The following is a 24,481-nucleotide window of genomic DNA, read 5'->3' on the forward strand; positions in this document are numbered from 1 at the left end:
TGGCCGGCACAGGCTCGTGGGCCAAAAGGGCCTGTTACTGTGCTGTATGTCTGAATTTAAAAGAAATTTTCTTTTTTATGTAGTTGGTAGGTGAGAAGTGCAGAATAAACCAACCAAACTTGACTGCTTCACAGAGAAGGGAACCTGTAAACTTCAAGCAGAGTTCTGAGTTGGGTGGGGGTGTGGGGGCATAGACAAAAAAAGGTTGAGAATGGCTGCTCTAGACTTAAATGCTGTTAGACACTCTCCTTCCACCTTGGTCTCAGGAATTATATTTGAGGTACTCACCCGTCTCTGTGAGATAAAGGACCTCTCTGGGGCCCTCTGAATCATTATACCCTTAAACTGTCTACAGTTTGATCTACTACTGCTAAGGGGGAAAGATTTCTGCAGTCTGCTTTCCATTTAATATTTTATATACCTCCATCGTGCTCCCCTCACCACCTCTTCCACTCCAAGGAAAACAAAAATATTGCTAGCATAATGTAGTTAACCAGGAATTCATTACTGGTGTGATGTTCTAAGGAACTGGCTCCTCCCCTGACTCCGCCCCTGCATAGCCCGATATAAACTCCGGATCCCCGCCAAAACCCCAGTTCAGTCCAAAGACTATTGTGTGTTATTCTTACTGAATAAAAGCGTGTTGTACTCTCTCTGGTCTTGAGGTTACACATAGTGATCATTTTGATTTTGTCAACTGACTTGAGATACAGTGAAAAATGTTTTCCTTTTGCGTGCTGTCCAGGCAGGCCAATCAATATATAGTACAGCAAGGTGTGCAAGCACAGTGTTTGAGCGTTACAAAAGTGCAAAGGGTTCTACTGGAGGGAAAGGTGCAGTTAAACAGTGCAAGGCCTCATTTTGATCCACTGGGAGGGTCATCAAAGAGTCTGCAGGCAGGAAACTGTCCTTGAATCTGGTTGTATTTCAAACCTCTGGGACAGGGGAGATTATCAGAGTGGCCTACGTATAACCATATAACCATTTACAGCACAGAAACAGGCCAGTTCAGCCCTTCTAGTCAATGCCGAACAATTTCTCCCTCCTAGACCCACTGACCCGCATTCGGCCCATAACCCTCCACACCTCTCCCATCCGTATACCTATCCAACTTTTCCTTAAATATTAATATTGATCTTGCTTCTACCACTTCTGCCAGAAGTTCATTCCACACCCCCACCACCCTCTGCGTGAAGAAATTCCGCACGTTTCCCCTAAACTTTTCCCTTTTTCTCACAATCTGTGCCCTCTTGTTTGAATCTCCCCACTCTCAGTGGGAAAAGCCCATCCACATTGACTCTCTCTGTCCCTCTTATAATTTTGAATACTTCTATCAAATCACCCCTCAATCTTCAATCCTCAGGGAATAAAGTCCCAGCCTGCTCAACCTTTCCCTGTAACTCAAACCCTGAAACCCCAGCAACATTCTCATAAACCTCCTGTTTATATCCTTCCTGTAATTCGGCGGCCAAAACTGCAACACACAATATTTCAAATTTGGCCTCACCAATGCCTTATGCAGCTTCAATGTTGGCTGCTTTACCAAGGCAGCAGGAAGTGCAGACAGTCGACGGAGGCGAGGTTGGCTTGTGTGATGGCCTGCATTGCATTCACAACTCTTGGCAGAATTTTGTGTAGTCTTGGGCAGAAGAGTTCCCAGATTGATCGATCATGTGACATGTGAGCGTGATGTCCTGCAATTAAAAATGGCCATTCATTCATGGCTGATGGTCTTTTGTTAGAATGTAGTGCCCAACCCTGTTTGAGACATGATACAGAATTGGTTAAAGATTCAACATGTGGATTGCGAGGAGAATCTTGATGGCAGGTCAAATAACCAAGGCAAGAATTCTGCGGACAGAACATAATGAGGAAGACTGCAACATCATCCATCTTGGTTAAGAGCTCTAGTGAGACCACACCTGGGATCTTGTGGATTGGTTTGATCCCCTATTTGATGCTTGTTCCAGAGAAAAGTAAACTATGATGCAGGACATTGATCCATCAGACAGGGTTTTGTCCTTTGTTCTGATCGGAGAGGTTGTGTCTGCAGATTAAACAGCATTGGTCCTGTGCTTTTTACGGTTTGCATGAATGAGAGGTGATCACACAGAAGCCTACAGAATTCTTATTGGGCTTAAATACAGGGAAGCAATATCATTTGGTTGTCTGCATCAGGGCCATAGTCTCAAAATAAGGGATCCGTCCTCAGTGATGGAAACAACATTTTTCACTTGGAAGGTAATGAATTCTCTGCTCAGGTTCCGTCCCAGGGTATTCCTGGGACTGGAGAGCCTGAGCGATAGGGAGGGTCTGGGTAGACCAGGGCTTGGCTACGTCCACCAGGAGCATGGCTTAAATAGGCTTCAAAGAATTATTGAGGACCCTTTCTATCCAGCACATAGTATCTTTGACCCACTTCCATCGAGAAGGAGGTACAGGAGCGTCAAAATCAGGGCTGCCAGGCTGGGAAATAGCTTCTTCCCGCAGGCTGTAAGATTAATGAACTGTATCCTGTAACTGAATAAATCACCCCAAACTATTTATATACTGTATATTTATTTTAAATAATACCTTTATGAATATTTGTGATTATTATATACTGTGGATTGTACTGGATTGTACTGTGGATTGTGCGTGTGTTCTGGAGAAACTTTCATCAGATGATAATCAACTTGAACTTGTATCTTTGGGGGGTGGGGGGGAAGAGGATGAGGGATCACCTTATGGAGGACTATAAAATCGTGAAGGGCATAGATAAAGTGAATGCTCATGGTCTTTTTCCCCAGGGCAGGGGTGTCTAAAGTTAGAGGGAATAGGTTTAAGATGAGAAGGGAAAGACTGAATAAAGGATCAGAGGGGAATCTTTTTGAAACCGAGGGTGGTAGGCATGTGCAATGAGCTGCCATAGAAAGAGGTGGAAGTGAACAATCTCACCACTTGGGCAAGCCATTTACACAGGTGTGCGGATCAGAAAGGTTCGGAGGGTCAAATGCTCAGGTAGACAACTTGGTCAGCAAGGAGAATAGGGGCCGAGGGACCAGTTTCCATGCCATCGAGTACTATGACTGGGAGTGATAGAATCAAGGAATACGAGGGCTCGGGCAATTAGCAGTGAGTTTGAAGCTTAGCTGTAGTAGAGCCAGTATGAGAGGGAGAATGCCGCTTGAGCTTCTGTTTGACAATGCTTGGTCAGCCTTACAGTCAGTAGGTGCTTTTAAACTGCAGCACCCTGGCAGCCCTCCTGGGACCCAGGTGCGATTAGTGGGGAGAACAGCGCCAGTAAATCACCAACCCAACAATTTAAGGGGGATCCTGTCCCCACGATGACGCGTTAAGTGATGTGTCATGCAAGCTAGTCTCCCCCGTGTCCCCCCCCACCAGCTGTCGGTCTCCCTCCCATCATCAATCGTGCTCCCCCCCAACCCACGGCAGCCAACCCCTCTCCTCTCCCCCCCACGGTAGCGACCCCTCTCCTCTCCCCACCCACCCCCGTGGAAGTACCCCCCCCCCTCTCCCTCGCAGCAGCGACCCCTCTCCTCTCTCCCTCATGGCAGTGACCCCTCTCCTCTCTCCCTCCGGTAGTGACCTTTCTCCTCTCGCTCCCCCCTCATGGCAGAGGCCCTCTCCTCTCTCCCTCATGGCAGCAACCCTTCTGCCCCGCGAAATTGATCTCTCCCTCCATGGCAGCAACCTGTCACCCCCCCCCCCCCCACTTCTCCACCCCAGGACCTGGCAGTGACCCCTCTCTCTTCCTGATCACAGTAGGCACTTCACCCAAGGGTTTCCCTTAATGACAGCACGCAAGCGCTGACATCACAGAAGAAACCGGGTTGGCCATTTTGCTGTTCAGGCCACCGGTCGACACATCCTGGGTAAGCTTAACTGGATTCCCTGACTATCTCCAAGGTTGGGCAGGGACTCAGTTGACTTTGGACTAAGGGTCGGACCCTTTCAAGCTGCCTTGTGAGTGGGGCACTAACTGGGCAAATTGCCCAATTAACGCCATTTTACATGGCAGTTTGAAAGTACCTACTGTAAGATATTAACTCCAGCTATTTTGTCACCTGGTTTATCTCTTTTGTCTTGCATGATCTTCCCTGTGAATATTTACAGTAAAACTCCCAGTAAACCATGTGACGCGCTACAGTGAGAACAAACGAGTTCAAACTACCAAGGCTGTACGACTGGTACACAAGGTTCAGTCTCCCTTCTGGCTCCATGTGCTCTACTCCTCCCCAAAGACCGGCAGGAGCCTTTATGTGGGCCAGTGATTGGCAGGGAGTAGGTGGAGCCAATCTCCCAGGTTACCTCCCTGCAGGTACAGTGGGTCACCCCCTGCAGTCGGCAGTGCAGGAGCGCGGACAGGCGCAGGCGGTCACCGACAGTCCAGTGGTTGTATCACCACAATCCGGCACCTATGGGGATTAGTAGATGCCAGATAAGCAAATATGCCAGTTGCTTGAGACTGTGTGTAATGTGAATGACGAAGTAACCGATTTTAAACTTTTGGAGTTTTTACTTATTTATTTTCCATGATTTTTTGCCAATTGCTTGAGTTCTGGATAATGGAGATTTTACTGTTTTTGTCTGTACTTTTAAATCTTTTTTTTGTGATTCAAAGTCGCCACCATTGACCCTGTGGAGAAGAAGTCGTCTGTGTCCTGCCTCAATGACGACCGCCCCATCCCACTCACGTCCATGTGCTCTACTCCTCCCCAAAGACCGGCGAGAGAGGCTCCCCAAAGACCGGCGAGAGAGGCTTCGAGAGGCTCGTCATGGGGCACATCAAGCTCATGCTCCCCCTGTCACTGGACCCCCTGCAGATCATGTACAGATCCAACCGGTCTATGAATGAAGCTATCATCTCTGTTCTCCATCTAGCCCTCACCCACCTAGATATCAAGGACGTGTATGTTCGAATGCTGTTCTTTAACTTCAGTTTGGCATCCAACACAATCATATTACAGAACGTGATAAGGAAGTTGAACCTGCTGGGTCTAAGCATCTCCCTCTGCAATTGGATTCCCCACTTCCTGTCGGGAATCTCAGGCTGTCCGGATCGGTATTAGTATCTCCACACTGAGCACAGGGGCCCCTCAGGGCAACGTGCTGAGTCCAATGCTGTTCACTTTGCTGACCACAGCTCGAACCACATCATCACGTTCGCTGACAACACAACCATGGTGGGCCTGATCAGTAAGAATGATGAGTCAGTGTACAGAGATGAGGTGCAGTCGCTAACGGACTGGCGCAGAGAAAATAACCTGCATCTGAACGTCATACAAGCAAAAGAGGTGTTTGTCAGGAGGACATGGCGGGGGTGGGGTGGGGGGGTGTGGGTGAGTTCACTTGCCAGAGAATCTCACCTGGTTCCTTAACTCCACCAGCTCAAGAGCCAAGAAAGCCCAGCAGTATCTCTACTTCCTGCAAAAGCTGAGGAAAGTCCATCTCCCACCCTCCATCCTCACTACATTCTACAGAGGATGTATCGATACCACCCTATGCAACTGCATCACCGCCTGGTTTGGAAGCTGTACCTCCTCGGACCACTTTTAATAGCTCGTAACTTGAAAAAAAAAATTACCATTATTGATTCTTTTCACTTCCACAGATCATAACAGGGCTTTGATGAGCTCAGTTTTTCTTTACTTTCATGCTTTACTGGCAATGTGGCAAGTATATATACAAAATATATCAAATATATCAAGATCCTGCAGAGGATAGTGAAGTCAGCAGAAAAGATCAATGGGGGACCTCTTCCTAGCATGGAGGACATCGACAACACTCGATGCAGGCAAAAGGCAATAAACATTGTGAAGGACTCCCCTCATGTAAACTGTTCTCCCTCCTGCCACCTAGTAGGTGGTACTGAAGCACTCGGGCTTATGCCCAGATTGGGCAAGTATTTTCCCCCAAGCTGTCAGACTCCTGAATTCCCAGAATATTTGTGGATAGTGTACCATGTTACTTTATAAGTCTTAATATTTTAATATGTCTTAATAGAATAGTTCTATTCTAACATATTTATGTAAATATGCTCCGTGGCCCTGGAGAAACGCTATCTCGTCTTTACTATGTGAGCAAGATATGAACGATAAATAAAGATGACTTGACTTGACTTGAGTCTTGACATATCGTAAATTTTAAATACGATTGTATTGGATATAGGCTACATACCCATGTAGTTCGAGGAAATAAGAATGTTGCTGTATCCGTGTATTGTACTTACGTATATGAGAATAAACTCTCATGCTCACAATATAAAACTCTACTCATATGCATTTGCGAATACAGAGGCTATTGGTTACCTTGGGACAGTGTGTAACAAAAATGTCAGAGCCAACCATTGGCTCTCCAGGTTTCCATCTGCTGACTGATCTCCAGTTGGAGCTCGTTTTATGAAGATCGAGGGCAGGCCATAATCTTCGGAATGAAATAACTCTCCGAATGTCAGTAGACAGATTTTGGTCATTGTGAACACTTGAACAGAGCCAGTTTGCTGTTGGATGTGCTCCTTGGAGGGATAATGTCATGAGCCCTCTGAGCTCTGGTCACGTGACTTTTCCCATTGGCCGATGATCACGCCAAGCACATGGTTCAGCAGAAGGGCTGATAGAGATCATAAGGGTCAATGAGGCTTGGTCAAGTGGAACAAGCTGAGGTTAGTACTCTGGGTGAGAAGCTAGCCAACATGGGGGGCACGGTTGTTGTAGCAGTTAGCGCAACGTCTTTACAATGCCAGCAATCAGGACCAGAGTTCGAATCCCACACTCTCTGTAAGGAGTTTGTACATTCTCCCCATGTCTGTGTGGATTTCTTCCGGGGGCTCCGGTTTCCTCCCACCATTCCAGGGGTGCAGGTTAATTGGGTGTAAATTGGGTGGCATGGACTCGTGGGCCGGAATGCTGCATGTGTACATTTTTTTTAAATGTAAAAAGTGGGATTGAGTATTCAATGGAACAACTTATAGTCTGTGATGGATAAAAGCAGCAGAAGTCTTTTTTTTAAATAATTTTTAAAAATTTTAACTATACATGCATTCAGATATATTTCAAAATAAGGTATTTTGTACTTGAGTACACTTTACAGTTACTGATAAGTAGAAATTCTGCCTGGCTCGCAGGAAAAAGGGTCTCAGGGTTGTACCTCTGACAATAAATCTGAACTTTGAATTTGAAGTCCTATTTATTTAATCTATTCATTTTTTCAGGAAGAGGATGTGGCCGCAAATGCCAGCATTTATTACCTCCTCCTGATACGGCACTGTGACGAATGGTACATTAGTTCATTGCAAAGAGACGGAGTTTGAACCAGACCGGTTGAGAATGACAAGGGTTCTTCTTCTGCAAAGCATGAGATCACCAAGTAGGTTTATACATCAATCCAACAGCTTTGCGGTCAGGGTTCCAACCAAGGGAATTTTCTTTTAATGTCTGGTTATTAACTGAAATTAAATTCCACAGCTGCCGAGGCTGGATTCAGCCTTGTGTCTCTAGGGTGTTGAGTGGAGGCCTCTACATTAGCAGCCTGGTAACTTAAGTACTGCACTGCATCTCGAGGGATCTCGGCAGGTTTGCTTCGGAGCCCCCAATAAATTTATGAAGGCCATTAAAAGCTAAACAGATCTTTGCAATCATTCGATAGTTTTGTGGCCACCAGCTTTTTAATTCCAGGGTGCTGACCTGTACCCAAGAGTTCACGATACTGGAGAAAGGGAGAGAACCAGTGAAGTATTTGGGCGGTAGTGGGGGAGAACTTTGTGGTTAGTGAACAAAAACTGACAGGGATTATTTTCAAAGTGGTTCCTTGGATGGGAAATCCCAGCAAAACACACTGAGTCATGTTGCTTGCTCAATAGGGGGATGTTCCATTTGTTGAATCAGCTCTCCTTGAGTTTACAGTGTACACACAGGGAGTATCGGAGAATGAGGGGATATTTGACAGAGATGTGCAGAATTGAAGGGGGTGGAAACATTGAATTTAAGCAGGCTTTTCCCATTGAGGTTGGGTGATCAAGAACTAGAGGACATGGGTTCAGAGTGAAAGATGAGATGTTGAGAGGGAACTTCTACACACGGAGAGGGGTGAAGGAGAGCTGCCAGCTGAAGTGATGGACATGGGCTTATTTTTGACATTTAAGAAAAATTTTGGTAGGTACGTGGTTGGGAGGGGTATGGAGGGATATGGTCTGGGTGTAGGTCAATGGGATGAGACAGAATAATAGTTTAGCAGAGTCTAGATGGCCCAAAGGGTCCATTTCTGTGCTGTAATGAATTACAGATCTATGGATGACGATACAAAACTACCATTGCCATCAGGTTACATGAGCCAGAATACCGTGCCCAAGCCTTGGTTTAGACAATGTTCTCTACCCTCTGACTATCACCTGGTTTCATGGTGCATCTCTTCAAAAATAACATGAATAGGAATAGCAGTTAGCCATCTTGTCTGTCAAGCCTGCTCCAAGCTGCAGTAACGATTAGCGCAGCACCTTTACAGCGCAAGTGATCGGGACCGGGGTTCGAAACCCATGCTGTCTGAAAGAAGTTTGTACGTTCTCTCCATGTCTGTGTGGGTTGTCACCGGGGGCTCCAGTTTCCTCCCACCCTTCGAAACGTACGGGGCTGCAGGTTAATTGGGTGTAAATTGGGTGGCACGGACCCGTGGGCCAAAACTGCCTGTTACCGTGCTGATGTCTAAACTTAAACTACAAAATGATTATGGCTGATCTGGCTGTGGACTCTGCTCCATCTACCCACCTGTTCCCTCTTACCCTTAATTTCCCTATGTCTTTAAAAATCTATCTATATATGCATTAAATATACCTAATGAGGCAGCCTCCACTGCTTCCTCGGACAGAGAATTCCGCAGATTCACTTCTCTCTAGGACAATGGTTCTCAACCTTTTTCTTTCCACTCATATCCCTGTACTACCTTAAATAATCCCTTAATAACCACAGACCACCTATGGCACAGGATGCCATAAAGGCTCTGTAGTTAGTAAGGGCTTAGTTAAGGCGGTATGTGAGTGGGGGAAAAAAAAAGGTTGAGAACCACTGCTCTAGGAGAAACAGTTCCTCCTAATCTCCATCTTAAATCTACTCCACTGTATCTTGAGGCTATGTCGCCTGCTTCTAGTCTTATATGCCAGTGGAGACAACACCCACCCCCCTCGTTCTATCTTATCTGTTCCTTTCAGAAGATCTCCCTCATCCTTCTAAACTCCAATATATAATCTCAGTCGGCTCAATCTCTTTTCATAAGCAAGCCCCTTATTTCCAGAACCAACCTGGTGATGGGGGAGGGAACCTCCTCTGCACCTCCTCCAAAGCCATTATATCCTTTCCCAAGCAAGGAGACCAGAACTGCCCGCAGTTCTCCAGGAGCAAACCTCGCCAGAACCCTTTGTAGTTGCATCAGAGCCTCCCTGCTCTTAAATTCGACCCCTCAAGTACTGAAGGCCAACATCTCATTGGCTTTCTTGGTTTCCTGCTGTACTCCACCCTTTTGTAAAGCACTTCCAGATCCCTCTGTACACTCACCGCCCAAAGCATGCCCTTTTCTCTCTGCTGCCATCAAGAAAGATATACAAGAGCCTGAAGGCACTGACAAAAACAGCTTTTTCCCCTCTGAACAGACGATGAGTCGATGGACACAACCTCACTTTTTCTCTTTTTGCACTGATTATTTATTCTTTTGTAAAACCTTGCATGTACAGAATTGTAATTTAGAGTAATTTTGTGTCTTGCTCTGCACAATTCTGTTGACACAAAACCACAAAATTTCAGGACACAGGTTCATGACAATAAACCTGATTCTGATCCTGACAAAAGCATGCTGCAGTTTTCACTATTTAAATTCAAATCTAATTTACTATTTTTTCTTCCGGAGCGGATAACCTCGCATTTACCCATGTTGCAGTCCCTTGCCCACTCACTTAGCCTATCTCTATCTCTATGCAGATGTGCAATATCCCCTATATATACAATTTGTTTTTACGGTTAGCGTAGCGGTCAGCGCAAAGCTATGACTGCGTCAGTGACCCGGGCTCGAATCCACCACTGCCTGGAAGCAGTTTGTGCGTTCCTCCTGCGGGTTTCTTCCGGGTGCTCCAGTTCCAAAGGCACGCGGGGTTTGTAGGTCAATTTGTGTATCGGGGTGCCACGGGTTTATGGGACGGAAGGGTCTGTTACCTCCAATCTTATAATTTTTTTTAAAAAGCATCATTTGCAAATTGATTACCTCAGAGCAATTATTCTGGGCATCCCAGCGCACATTGGATTTGAATTGTTGATGTCCAATCAAAATGTGACGCTAATATTTTTCAAGGTGCAAAGTGTCCAGGTATTAAAGGATGGTTTATGAAAAAATTTGGCAGCATACAGAACAGAGAAAGAAACAGAATGAGATGTCATTGGAGCTCATTTGCGTGATGGGAGGAGGCTTCTGTGAAAACCTTAAATTGTCCACCCCACTTGGCCTGGAGAGGGTGGTTGGGAGCTGCCCTTCGAACCACTGCTATCCTGTGCGTTGTTAGAAAGGGAGTTACAGGATTTTGACCCAGGCACCGTGAAGGAACGGTGAATCATTACCAAGTCAGGATGGGGTTTGGCATGAAGGTGCCTTTGCTAGCCTTGTCCTTCTAACTGGGAGAGACAGGGTTCAGAAGATGTTGCCTGAGGAGTCTCGGGGAGGTACTGCAGTGCATTTTGTAGACTGTGCCAACAGTGCGTGGGTGGTGGAGTGGGTGAGTGGGTGGGTTGCCTCTCGAGTGGGCTGCTGTGTCCTGGATGGAGTCGAGCATCTTGAGAAATAGGGGCAGGAGCAGGCCATCCGGCCCGTCGAGCCTGCCCCGCCATTCAGTAAGATCACGGCCAATCTGATTATTGGCTCATTCACCCAGATAAGTAGAGAGAGTGTCTTGCCACATTCCTGACCTAAGCCTTGGTCAGGCTTTGTGGAGTGAGGTGGTGGGGGGGGGGGTGGGTGAGTTACCCACTGCAGGATTTCTAGCCGCTGACCTCCCAACACCAGCATAGTGTGTTTGGATGGGATGGGCTCTCCCTGTGCTGCGCTCACAGTTGTTCTTTGATATAACATGTCAGGGGAACGCACGACCAAGAATCTCCAGCTTCTGGGCCACGTGCTGCACAAGCACGATGGTTTTCCCCTCGAGTCCCCTGCATTCCGGATGGAGATAGCTGAGAGGAGTAGCTCCCTCACGTAACCCAAGTTCAGTCCTGACCTCCCATGGAAATTGCCAAGTCAAGTTTATTGTCACCCGATTGTACAAGTACAACCCGACAAAACAGCATTCTCTGGACCTCGGTGCAAAACAGGCAGACACACCACCACACATAACACATAAACAGACAGACAATACTCGTATAAGCAAATAAATAAATATTGTTTCATAAATATGAGAGTCTCAAATAGTTAGTGTGAGAGGTCCCTTTGGTCGTTCAGCGTTCTCAGTTCTCCCAATAATTGCCTGATGCTCCGGTTCCCTTCCCCATCTCAAACACACATGGTTGGTCGGTAAGTTCATGTTTATTGTCAAGTGTGCCAGGGTACCAAGAAAAAGTTTGTTTTGCGAGCAATCCAACTGTGCTAGTCTATGCATAGTACTGCAATTAAAAAACACAGGCAGAGTGCAGAGGGATATCATTTAGAAGGGAGCAAAGACAAGATTTTCCGGCATGAGGTTCATTCAGTTGTTTGATAACAGCGGCAAAAAAACTGTCCTTGAATCTGGTGGTGCATGATCTCACACGGGAATCATCTTCTCTGTAAAGTAAAAGGCAGTCACTGTTTCGGGCCTGAGCCCTTTGGCAGGAATCTAGATAAAAGGCAGATGTGTGAACAAAAAGGTGTTGGGAGGAGAGGAGAGGAGAGGAGGGAGGAGGGGGATGGAGAGGAGCACAGGCTAACAGGTGGGAGGGTAGAAGAGATAAAAGTTGAGAAGTGAGGGGGAGAGGGCAGAGAAGAGTAACTCTCAGACGGAAGGGAAGGTGAAGGGCGCTGGAGGAAAGGAGGCAGATGGGTAGCAAAAGAGAGAGACTGGCCGAGGGGGGCAAATGGAAATTGTACATTGATATTAATGCCATCTGGTTGGGCACAAGATGTTGTTCCTCCAAAATGTGAGTGGGCTCGATTTGGCAGTGCATGCGGACTGTGGCATTAGGGTGTGAAGTTGAAATGGTTGGCTGTTGGGTAGTAATTGCTGTTGCAACAGAGTGAAGGTACTAACTTCATTCTATTTCCCTCACTTGATGTGATCCCCTTTGAAGAGGGATGTTTGGGATATAATTGGGCAGCAACTGTTTCCTGGTGAGTGCCAGCAGGGGGCAGAGCTTCTTCCTGGCAACTTTTTGGAATGTTCTTCCTGCACACAAACATCTATAGATTTAAAGGAACCTCCTAAAATGTAACCAGTCACATTCCAATGAGACCACTTCCCATCTCAGGCTTACATTTATATGGAATTTCTATGGAAGAGCAGAGGACTCAGTGGGTTGGGAGGCTGACGTCTCGAGTCTCAACCCGAGATGTGGACAGGTCTTCTTCTTCTTCCCCCACAGATGCTGCCTGACCCATTGAGTTCCTCCAGTAATTTGCTTATTCTTCCAGATGCCAGATGGACAGATACTTGTCTCTGAAGTAGCTGCACCATTTTAATTGATCCTTCAAATAGTCAGTGAGAGACAGATATTAAACTTAACAGCACAGACATTGAGTTAAACAAGAAAGTCTGCAATCACTGTGATTGAAGTTTACACACAAAAATGCTGGAGAAACTCAGAAGTTCATGCAGTGTTCTTTGTGTAACACAGATAAATGTACATAACCATGGTTTTGGGCCTGCGCCCTTCATCCAAGGTATGAGCAAAAAGCAGGCAGGTGCCTAAATAAAATGGTGGGTGGGAGCAGGGGAAGGAGCACAGACCCACAGGAAAGATGTCATAGGTGGATATGGGTGGGAGGGCACAAGAGAAAAAAGCCGAGGTGATGGGGGAGGGTATGGCTCTCGAAATGGTGGAAAGGAGACAGAGGGATGAGGAAGAGATGGAGATAGCGGAGGGGCCCAATGGAAACCAGAGAAATTGATGTCCAGGCCATGTGGTTGGACGGTGCCCAGTTGGAATATAAGGCGCTGCACCTCCAATTTACGGGTGGCCTTAGTGTGGCAGTGCCCATGTCGGCGCAGGAGCGGGGCGCGGAACTGAAATGGTTGGCTACTGGGTGATCCCCGCCATTGTTAAGGGCAGAGCAAAGATGCTCAACGAAGTAGTCTCCCAGTCTCTGTCTGGTCTCCCAGATGTAGAGGAGGGCACAACAGGAGCACCAGATACAGTAGATGACCACGGAGAGAGATTTTTGATCATACCTTGATGAAGGGCTCAGGCCTGAAACATTTATTTTTTTTAACATAAAGTACTTGCTGAGTTTCTCCAGCATTTTTGTGTAGGCATGATAATTGGGTTTTCTAATTCCATCGCCAGCTGAATCTACTCTTTCCATCTCTTCTTTGTCTACTCCTCTACTTTCTTTTTATTCTAAGTTTTAATTCCCGTCTCCCCTTCACCCTCTTCTTGTCACTCCACCTCCCACACCTTCAGTCCCATACTCCACCACCTCTGGGCCCCCCGCCCCACGATCGTCCCTCCTTCATGAATGTATTTGAACTTATTCTACTTTAGTTATGCTAAAGGGTCCAGAACAGAAATATTGGCTAATCATTTCAACCTACAGATGTTGTCTGACCTGCTGATGTCCTCCAGCAATTTTTTGTTCCAAATCCAGTTAAACCCCTGGATACCCAGTTCCTAGAGGGATTGGTAGATGCTGGAAATGTGAGTTTTCCGGTTGCTTGAGATTACGTGTTGTGTGGATGGCGAACTAATGGTGAAGCGATCCAGTTTTAAACCTCCATATTTTTTACCCATTTATTTTCGCCAGTCGATTGAGGTAGCCGGTAGCTTGAATTCCGGATTACTGTGCCAGGTTTTGTGTTCCTTGACGGATATTAAACATCAGATTTCCAAACCTTCTGTGAGAATGAACTTACAGAGAGCTGTGTGAGAATTTTTGAGAATTTCCTTAGACACTGGTGGTTTCCACATTTGAATCATCACTGACCAATGTGCACAGGTCTCACCCTCCATAGAAGAGCAAACCTGGATCTGCGACAGTGAGGGTGGGAAAGAAATCTGGATCATGAAGAGATTTGGAGAACCCCTGCTCATCCACTGAAGGGTAGAGACATTTTCTGACAGTTCCAACAAATGGTAACCACCCCCTGTACCACTCTCTGTACTACCCCCTGTACCACCCCCCGTGAACCTCCAGCATCAACTCAATGGGGACAACAAACTTAAACAGAGACCCACTTACAAACTTCTTGCACATTATTTATTACTGAATGCCCTCCATAATATTTGGGACACTTTTTTTTCCATTATTTGCCTCTGTGTTTAAAATAATTAAACAATTCATATCTAATTAAAAGCACATTACGGATTTTATTCCAGGTTATTTTGGTATGACCACGTAGAAATTACACCACTTTTTATACGAAGTCCCCTCATTGCAGGACACCATAATATTTGGGACATTTGGCTTCACAGGGGTTTGTGAATGCTCAGGTACCTTTAATTGCTATAATGGTGCAGGTGTAAGAGAGTTAGGCTTGTTTCTAAGCTTTGGAGTCTGTAGTTGCCACTTTTCAACATGAGGGCCTGAGTTAAATTTTAAATTAAATTTAAATACAGACATACAGCACGGTAACAGGCCATTTTCAGCCCATGAGCCCATGCCACCCTATTACACCCAATTGACCTACAACCTCCGGTGCATTTTGAATGGTGGGAGCCCCTGGGGAAAACCCACCCAGACATGAGGAGAACGTACAAACTCCTTACAGACAGTACAAGATTCACACCCCGGTCCTGGTCGCTGTAGTTGCAGTAACTGCTAAGCCAGCCGTGCCGCCCCAATCAAAGTTAAAGAAGCTACTATAAGGCTGAAAAACAAGAATAAAACAATAAGAGACCTTGCCCAAACCATAGGATGACCAAAATCAACAGTTTGGAGCATCATTAAGAAGAAAGGGCATACTGGTGTGCTCAGTAAACACAAAGGGACTGGAATTCCAAGGAGGACCCCCACAGAAGAAGTCTCGTCTAAACGTGTGTCCGACAGCTCAGAAACACTCTTGAGGAGGCAGGAGTGGATATGCCAATGGTTATTGTCTGCAGAAGACTTCATGAACAGAAAAGCAGAGTTCAATTGTGCACCATGTTCGGCACAGGGGCTGTGGGCTTGGAGAGCCGGCTCCTCTACCGCATTGCCCATTGTTCCGTATTTTCTGTTCTAAATCAGAATGTAGATCTTATTGCCTATTAAAAAAATCATCATAAGTTGAAAAATGCAACCTCGAGCCCTTTAAGGAACTTAGTTGTAATTACAGTTCTCACAGGGCCTGTCAAGTTTATCTTGCATCCCTCAGCTCAGGAGGTTCATTTCAATGGGATCAGTTTCCAGCATTTGGTGATTCATACCCTCACTTTTTGCTGCCGCTGGCTTGCTGACTAACACTGATTGCAGTCATTAAAACCTTGATGTACATTATGTGACTGCGGATGTGACTTCTTGGATTAAAGCTCTGTTCAGTGTCAGTATGGGTGTCACGTTTAGCAGACACTGTTGTCTTTTTATTTGAAAGTACATCATTGTCAGCAGATGACGTCCCTGAGATCCCTGCTGTATAACGGGACGAGAACAGCGGGACCTCAAAGGATTCCAGAGACGAGTTTAGCATTTGGATCTGTAGGAGAAAAAACAAATAAGTTGTAAATGTCCTACTCACTGCTGCATGTACTGTGTGGAACTCCAGTCATTGCACCATCTCCCTCAACTGCTGAGCTGAAGTGAATTAATACCACCCCGAGTCTCAAGTTCCCTGGATCATTTGATCTCTATTACCCACTCAGCTTCCTGCTGATCTGAGCTTTTCAACTCCAACTGCCTGAGTCACCTGACTCCAATTCCCAGAAGGAGCCTTCAGATAAAATCCCCGTTGAAGTCTGCTATAGATCTATACAATCTCCTCAACATTATGAATCAACCCCAGCCCCAAATATCATCAGGCAATATTTGATGTCACCAACTCAGATTTGATGAAATTCATTATCGGGGGAGTCCCAACATAAATTTGACATCGCATTCCTCCTGGACAGCCTTTATGGAATGAATACTGATTTTCCCACCTTCATCTGGGTTCCACTGTTTCCAGCTCTTCTCAGATCAGATAGGATAATATTTATTGTCATGTAATTAAACAGAAATGTCATATTTCACAAAATGTACAAAGATTTGCCATTAGTATTTGCCCAGCGCTCCTTACAGTCAGAGAAAGAGAAGCCAAAGAGAGTTATGAGTGTCTGTGGATTCGCCTCCAGCACTCCCGCAGCACCTGCAGATGCACAAACACCTGTTCGATCCATCGGCAACCCGAGCTCCAGATTCAACCTCCAACATGATTAAGAAACCTTCAGCACCCAGGTCCCTTCGGAAGCCCTTCTTTCCCTCAGCACCCTCTCAAATCCACGTTCCAATACCTAGTTCTCATGAGCCCATCTCCAGCAGCCTGCAGCCTGGGTATTCTTTGACCTTAAGTGGCCAGCTGCCCGTAGCCTGTATGGGTTGTCGCTCTCGAGTTGTCCACAGCTTTCCGCCTATGTGGGTCCTTCTTTACCACCACCTATACTTTTATTTCTCCTCTCTCCCTTCTAATGGTCTCTCCCTTTGTCTGTCTCTTCCTTTATCATGCCTAGTTTCTCTTGGCCAGCCTCCCCAACATCTTTCCCCCTTTATACACATACTATCACCCCTTTTTGAGTTGCTGCATTTACCATTTTTAACATTAAATTTATTGGATCATCTATTACATGGATAACCCTTTTGACCACAGTCAGAGGCATTGGGAGTGGTAACGGACAGGTGGCCTGGACCAGGTGTTAAGTCCACGTTTGACGTGTCGGGAGATCTGATGGGTGGGCAGCTGGTTCCGAGGTGCCAGTTTACGACCGAGGGGTCGGCAGTTCAAGTTTCCAGTCTGCCAAGGTGGGAGACTAGGCCAGACCTTTACACATAATATATGGAAAATACCAGATTGTTTGGACCAAAACAACTTTTACAGAAGCATATATGGTAATTCGGAATTAAAGAATCTGGACCCAAGATGTTCAAAGACCATTTCCACTCAGCAGTTCTTTGGCGAAAATCACCTTAATCACAGAGGTGAATTTTAAAGCAGTAGAGAGTCTCGAAGAAAGAAAGGGAGGTGGATAATTTGAGGGATTGAATTCCAGAGTTCAGGACTGCACCAACTGATGGCTGAGTACAGAGAGGGGAGATGTGACTTGTGTAAGCAAAAACTAAATGAAATAAACACTCAGCCAGTCAGGCAGCATTTGTGGATGGAGAAACATTCAATGATTTGGGTCCGAGATGCTTTGCCAGAAATGGGAAGGAAGACCAAGCAAGAGAAAAGGCGGAGGAGGGATGGATAGAATAACAACAATATTGAAACATAGAATATTGCAGCACAGAAACAGACCACTTCGGCCCTTCTAGTCCATGCTAAACCATTTTTTTTGCCTACCTCTCCATACCTCTCCTATCCATTTACCTGTCCAAATTCTTCTTAAATGTTAAAATTGATCCCTCATTCACCACTTCAGCTGGCAGCTCGTTCCACACTCCCACCACTCTCTGTGAGAAGTTCCCCCTTATGTTCCCCCTGAACTTTTCCCCTTTCACCCTTAACCCATGTCCTCTGGTTTGTATCTCACCTACCCTCAGAGGAAAAAGCCCACCTACATTTAATCTGTCTATCCCCCTTATAATTTTAATACCTCTATCAAATCTTCCCTCAATCTTCTACACTCCAAGGAATAAAGTTCTAATCTGTTTAATCTTTTCCTAGAACTCAGTTCCTGAAGTCATTCTAGTAAATCTTCGCTGCACTCTTTCTATCTTATCGATATCTTTCCTGTAGTTAGGTGACCAAAATTGCATGTAATACTCCAAATTTGGCCTAATCAATGTCTTGGACAGGGTTGTAAAGAAAGTTTTTGGCATCTTAGCCTTTATAAAACAAAGTATTGAGTATAGGAGTTGGGATGTTATGATGAAGTTGTTTAAGAGAATGGTGAGGCCAAATTTGGAGTTTTGTGTGCAATTCTGGATATCTGATTACAGGAAGGATATCAATAAGATTGAAAGAGTACAGACAAGATTTACTTGGATGTTGTCAGATCTTCAGGAGTTGAGTTATAGGGAAAGATTAAACAGGTTAGGACTTTATTACTTGGAACGAAGAAGAATAAGGGGAAATTTGATAGAGGTTTACGAGATTGTGAGGGGTAGAGACAGAGTAAATGCGAGTAGGCCCTTTCCACTGAGATTAGGAAAGATAAATAAATATGAGAGGACATGGTTCTAAGGTGAAAGAGGAAAGGTTTAGGGGAATATTGGGGGAACTTCACTCAGAGAGTAGTGGGAGTGGGACATGAGCTGCCATCTGATGTGATGGGTGCGGACTCGATCTTTAAGAATAAATTGGATAGATACATGGATGGGGGAGGTCTGAAGGGTTATGGAATGGGAGCAGGTTATTGGGACAAGCTGAACAATTGTCAGCACAGACTAGAAAGACTGAATGGCCTGTTTTCTGTGCTGTAGCATTCTTTGGTTCGATATGGAATGTTGGATGAATTAGTACCACCTGCAACAACAACTTCAATTTACATAATGAAACTAACACTTCCGTGGGGATTTATCAAGCAGACAAAAAGACATATTTAAAAAGTTTATGGAACAGATGACCAAAGAGGGAGATTTTAAAATGTTAAATAAGTGCCCAGATTTTCAGATGTGTCAAAACGGTGGAAGAACATGTGGTGAAGGCGGAAACATTTAGAGGGAAGTAGATTCTTAAAGAAACATTGCATGTTGAGAGGTAAGTGGGTCTGATATCCTTACCGTTCATTTCGGTTTGTCAGAGTTGATAAATAGCAGCAACTTTCTTGAATGTTTGAAACACCAGGCGAATGGAACTATTTATTGTCACCTGTTGTACGATACATGTTCAAGTTCAAGTTCATGGTCATCTGGCTGTTTCTCCAGACCATCATGCACACACATGAACACACAATGCATAAAACATGACTTTCACATATTGTATGTACATAAAGAAAATAGACAGTATACAAAAAAATATAGATGTAAATATTTTGATTTCCTCAGTTCATTAATCTCACAGCCTGCTGGCAGCCCTGAATTTGATGCTACTGTACCTCCTCCCTGTTGGTAGTGGGTCAAAGACACTGTGTGCTGGATGGAAAGGGTCCTCAGTAATTCTTTGTTTCCCACGGTGGGAGAGCCAAGGACAAAAGGGCACAACTTCAGGATTGAAGGAGGTCTGCTTAGAACAGAGATGCAGAGGAGTCACTTCAGCCAGTGGGTGGTAAATCTGTGGAATTTGTGGCCACAGGGGGCTATGGAGTCCAGGTCATTGGGTGCATTTAAGGCAGAGATTGATAGGATTAGCCAGGGCATCAAAGGTTATAAGGAGGAGGCCAGGCAATGGGGCTGAGTGGGAAAATGGATCAGCTCATGATTAAATGGTGGGTCAGACTCGATGGGCTGAATAGCTTATTTCTACTCCCATGTTGTATGGTTTTATTCAAGCAACACTTCTGGTGAATGTCATCAGTCGAGGAAAGGCAGATCCCAGTGATCTTCTCGACTTTTAATGATCCTCTGTATTGACTTCCGGTCCAATGCTTTTCAGCTACCGTCCCACACAATGATGGAAGCAGAAAGGACACTCTCATTTGTGATCCTCAAAGATTCTTTTATTGTCATGTAATAAAATAGATGTAATGTTACACAAAACTGCATGTAGTCTACCATAAGGCAAATATTCACCATTTATTTTATTTAGACATACAGCACGGTAACAGGCCATTTCGACCCATGAGTCCATGCCGCCCAATTTATACCCAATTAACCTACATACCCGGTACATTTTGAATGGTGGGAGGAAACTGGAGGACCTGGAGAAAACCCACGCAGGCACAGGGAGAACATACAAATTCTTTACAGACAGCATGGAATTCGAACCCCAGTCCAGTCCTGGTCGCTGGCGTTGTCAAGGCGTTGCACTAGCCGCTCTACCAACTGTGCCACCCATCAGCAGAAATTGCCCAGCACCCCTTACAGTCAGAGAGAGAGAAGCAAAATAAGATTCCCCCAGAGTCCCCGACTGTCCGTGGATTTGCCTCCAGCGCTCCCGTAGCCTCTGTAGCCGCACAGACTCCAATCCAAACCATTGGGAACCTGAGCTCCAGATCCAAACCTCTGTCACAATCAGGAAGCCTTCAGCACTCAAGACCCCTTGGGAACCCCTTCGAACCTCGGCACCTTCTCACATCCTGGTTCTGAAACCTGTTACCCCTTAAGCCAGTCTCGAGCCAGTCTGCAGCAATCCGAAGCCTGGTGCGAGACCTTTGACCACAGACGTCAGCAGCCCGCAACATGTGTGGGTTCCTCAGCTCAGGTGCCAACAGTCCACTGCTTGTGTGTTCTTCAGCCGCCGAGTCCCTCACTGGTCTGCTGCCTTCTCAAACTAGAGGTGGTCTCCCCGCTTTCTGGTGCCCTATGCCAGTCCTCTGCTCACTTAACAAGAGGAAAACAGGTTTTATTTCCTCCTCTCGATAAGAGGCAAAACTTTTCTGTCTTGGGCAACATCAGCCCAAACCAGCCAGGTACTCAGCAGGTCAGGCGACGTGCGCGGAGCACTGAGCTCCTCCAGCAGTTGGACGATTGCTCCGGGTGTCAACCCTTCATGTGCACAGCTGTGCGAAGAATTTAGGCATCAAGTTCACAGTTTAAACCTGTACACACATAAGGTCTCTGTACCTTCCTGGCTCCATGGGCCCAACTGATTCCCAAAGTGGGGGCCAGCTCGAGTCTTTATACGGCTGGTGATTGACAGCAGGCAGATGGGACCAGCCTCCCAGGTTAACTACCTGCAGGTACAGTGGTTTCCCCCTGCAGTCGGCCAATAGGAATGCGGCCAGTGTAGTGGCTGTATCACCACACCCTGCATCTCCAGTGTCTCTGTTCAGCCTTCCCGGTGAAATGAGACCGTCCCGATCTTTACACATTCCCCCTGTGCTGATTTATTGGTTACGGCAAGGCCCCGGGATTTAAAAATTCTCACCTGAGATTCCATCATTCATCTCTATCAACAAGAAACAATTAACAGCAAAATTATCTCCAGGCAATAACTAGATGATACATCACCTAATTACCGCAATCAAAAAATATGGTAAGGTCTTCCAAATCAATACTTTCACTCATCATGGGTTGGTGGTTTAATATTGATTCATCATCACGAAGTCTCTCACACAGATTTAACGGCCAACGAGCTTCCATCTATAATCATCTCAAATCCAGGCGTTTCAATTCCTGCTCCTACAATGGGGCTCATGATAAGGCAAACCTTCATGTGTGGACACTCACATCTCCAGTACTGCTGTGTAATTATGGAACCAACTCTGTCAGCAATGTGATTACAGGAAAGTCCACTCCCCAGGCACCAACATGCATACACTAACCTTCACACACACACACACACACACACACTCACACACACACACACACACACACACACACACACAAACACACACACACTCTAACCCTCACACACACACACACTCACACTAACACACACACACTCACACACACACACTCACACACACACACTCACACACACACACTAACCCTCACACATACACACACACACTCACACACACACTCTAACCCTCACACATACACACTCACACTAACACACACACTCACACACACACACTCACACACACACACACACTAACCCTCACACATACACACTCACACTAACACACACACACACACACACTAACACACACACACTCTAACCCTCACACATACACACACACTCACACTAACACACACACACTCACACACACACACTCACACACACACTAACCCTCACACACACACACACAAACACACACACACTCTAACCCTCACACATACACACACACTCACACTAACACACACACACACTCACACACACACTAACCCTCACACATACACACACACTCACACTAACCCTCACACACACACACACAAACCCTCACACATGCACACACACTCACACTAACACACACACACTCACACACACACTCTAACCCTCACACATACACACACACTCACACTAACACACACACACACTCACACACACACACTAACCATCACACATACACACACACTCACACTAACACGCACACACACTCACACACACACACTAACCCTCACACATACACACACACTCACACTAACACGCACACACACTAACCCTCTCACACACACACATACACACACACATACACATACACACAAATACACACACACACACACACACACACATCTATGTCTATATATATTTATAGTCTGGTCTCACCATCACCTGTTCTGTCTTTTCTCATCTTTAATGTCATGTCCACACATCCACATTATTGTACATTGTTAAATGTGGTCTCTCAATGCACCATTGCCACCAATGTGGCTTTTTACAAATCGACACAAGACCTTTTACAAAGATAATTTTGTGCTGCAAGCTTCCAGGGTTGGTTTGGAAGGAAGGTTTCCCACCAGCAGGCCACTTGGACTCCTTTAAGTGGATGTTCAGAAATTGGGCAGAAGGGAAAGCTCCATTCCGACATCTGCTGGGGTGTGAGATAAATAATGAAGAGCGATATGTGTGGAGGAAGCATAGCTGCAGGAAAGGGAAATTAAAACCAGAGGGGATATAATAGTGGAGGATGGCAGGGACGGGTGACCATACCAATGAGGGCAGATTCCTCATCCAGGGATTTAAAAAAAGAACGACTTGTGTTTATATCTTTCTGATCTTCCAGGATGTCTTGAAGCTCGTTGCAACCAACAGTCCTTGAGTAACATGGTGCGCTGTCAGAAGAGCACAGCAGATGTGTGCACACAGGAAGATCCTGGAGCAGTAATGGCCGGAGACCAGTGTTAAGTTCAGGTCTATTGTCATGTGTGCCAAGGTACAGTGGAAAATCTCCAGCAGGTTGAGTCATGTCTAAAGCACATGACAGAGGGCAGAGTTATCGAGGGAGAACAAGAGCAACATTGATGTGAGGTTCATTCCGTTATTGTCATGTAATGAAACAGAAAATATAATATAACACGAAACTTCCTTTAATTTGCCGTAAGGCAGATAAAGATTCACAGTTAGAATTTCTCTGTGTCCCTTACAGTAAAAGAGAGAGAAGCAATAAATCGACCATTCAGAGATACTGAGTGTCCGTGGATTTTCCTCCAGCCCTCCCATGGTCTCAAACTCCTGTTCTATCCATTGGCAAGCCGAGATTCAGATCCCAACTTCCGACTCGTCAGCAAGCCTTCAGTGCCCGAGGTCCTTCGGGAGCCCTCAGCACCCTCTCGAGTCCCGGTTCCGATGCCTGGTTCCCGTGAGCCCGTCTCCAGCAGCCCGTTCGGGTCCCCTGAAAGTAGGTCACTGGCAGCCTGTGTGGGAAGTTCAGCCGCTGAGCCCCTCGCTAGTCCGATGACAGGGCCATCTTCCCTGTAGGGTCATCACCTCTGCTTTTTCTTCCAAACTGGGGAATGTTTCTCCCCATTTCTGCAACCCCTCAAGGCACAAGCGCACAAGCACAGACTTCATGGTGGCAGGATTTTAATTAAAAACACCGTCAGCTCATTTAAAGCCTGTGTGGAGCTATTGGCATGAGGAGCAGGCAGTCAGACCCTGCTGAGCAGCGTTGTGTCTCCGCTCCACGCTCTCCTGGGTCCCCACCAGCGGCAGAGCTACCATGACAAAAGCTCCTGTGGTGCTGCCATTTTCCCCCTTCTGCTTTAGATATATTGATGCTTGGATGAAGGTTTTTTGCACAAGAACTTATTGGCAACGGGAATTAAACTAAAATAGTGTCCAACCATTCCATTTCCACACCCGCTCCTGAGCTGATATGTCGGTCCATGTGCCAGGCCAAGGCCACCCGTAAACTGCAAGAGCAACACCTAATATTCCACCTGAGCACTCCCCAACTGAATGGCATTAATATTGACCTCTCTGGTTTCCAGTAGGCTCCCCCCATCTACTCCCTCTCTTCCCCATCCCTCTGACTCCTTTCCTCCAGCTCTCAACCCCCATCCCCTTCCATTCACAAAGCTCCCCTCTCCCCATCAGCTTTTTTCACTCTTTTGCTCTCCCACCCACATCCACCTGTGGCCTCTTGCCCGTGGACCTGTGCTCTTCCCCCTGCCCTTCTCCCCAACATTTTATGCAGACACCTGCCTGCTTTTTGCTCATACGATGAAA

General features: G+C 46.0%; 1 long non-coding RNA gene across 1 annotated transcript; it reads left to right on the plus strand.

The window, feature by feature from the left end:
• The first annotated feature begins 3,797 nt into the window (after positions 1 to 3,797).
• On the plus strand, positions 3,798 to 23,436 carry LOC138743082 (uncharacterized). Its single transcript, XR_011344649.1, has 3 exons — positions 3,798 to 3,875; positions 7,214 to 7,368; positions 23,037 to 23,436. It is a non-coding gene; the product is annotated as an uncharacterized lncRNA (long non-coding RNA).
• Positions 23,437 to 24,481: the final 1,045 nt, after the last annotated feature.

The sequence above is a fragment of the Narcine bancroftii genome, chromosome 9 (genome assembly GCF_036971445.1).
Source record: "Narcine bancroftii isolate sNarBan1 chromosome 9, sNarBan1.hap1, whole genome shotgun sequence".
In the NCBI taxonomy this organism is placed as follows: domain Eukaryota; kingdom Metazoa; phylum Chordata; class Chondrichthyes; order Torpediniformes; family Narcinidae; genus Narcine; species Narcine bancroftii.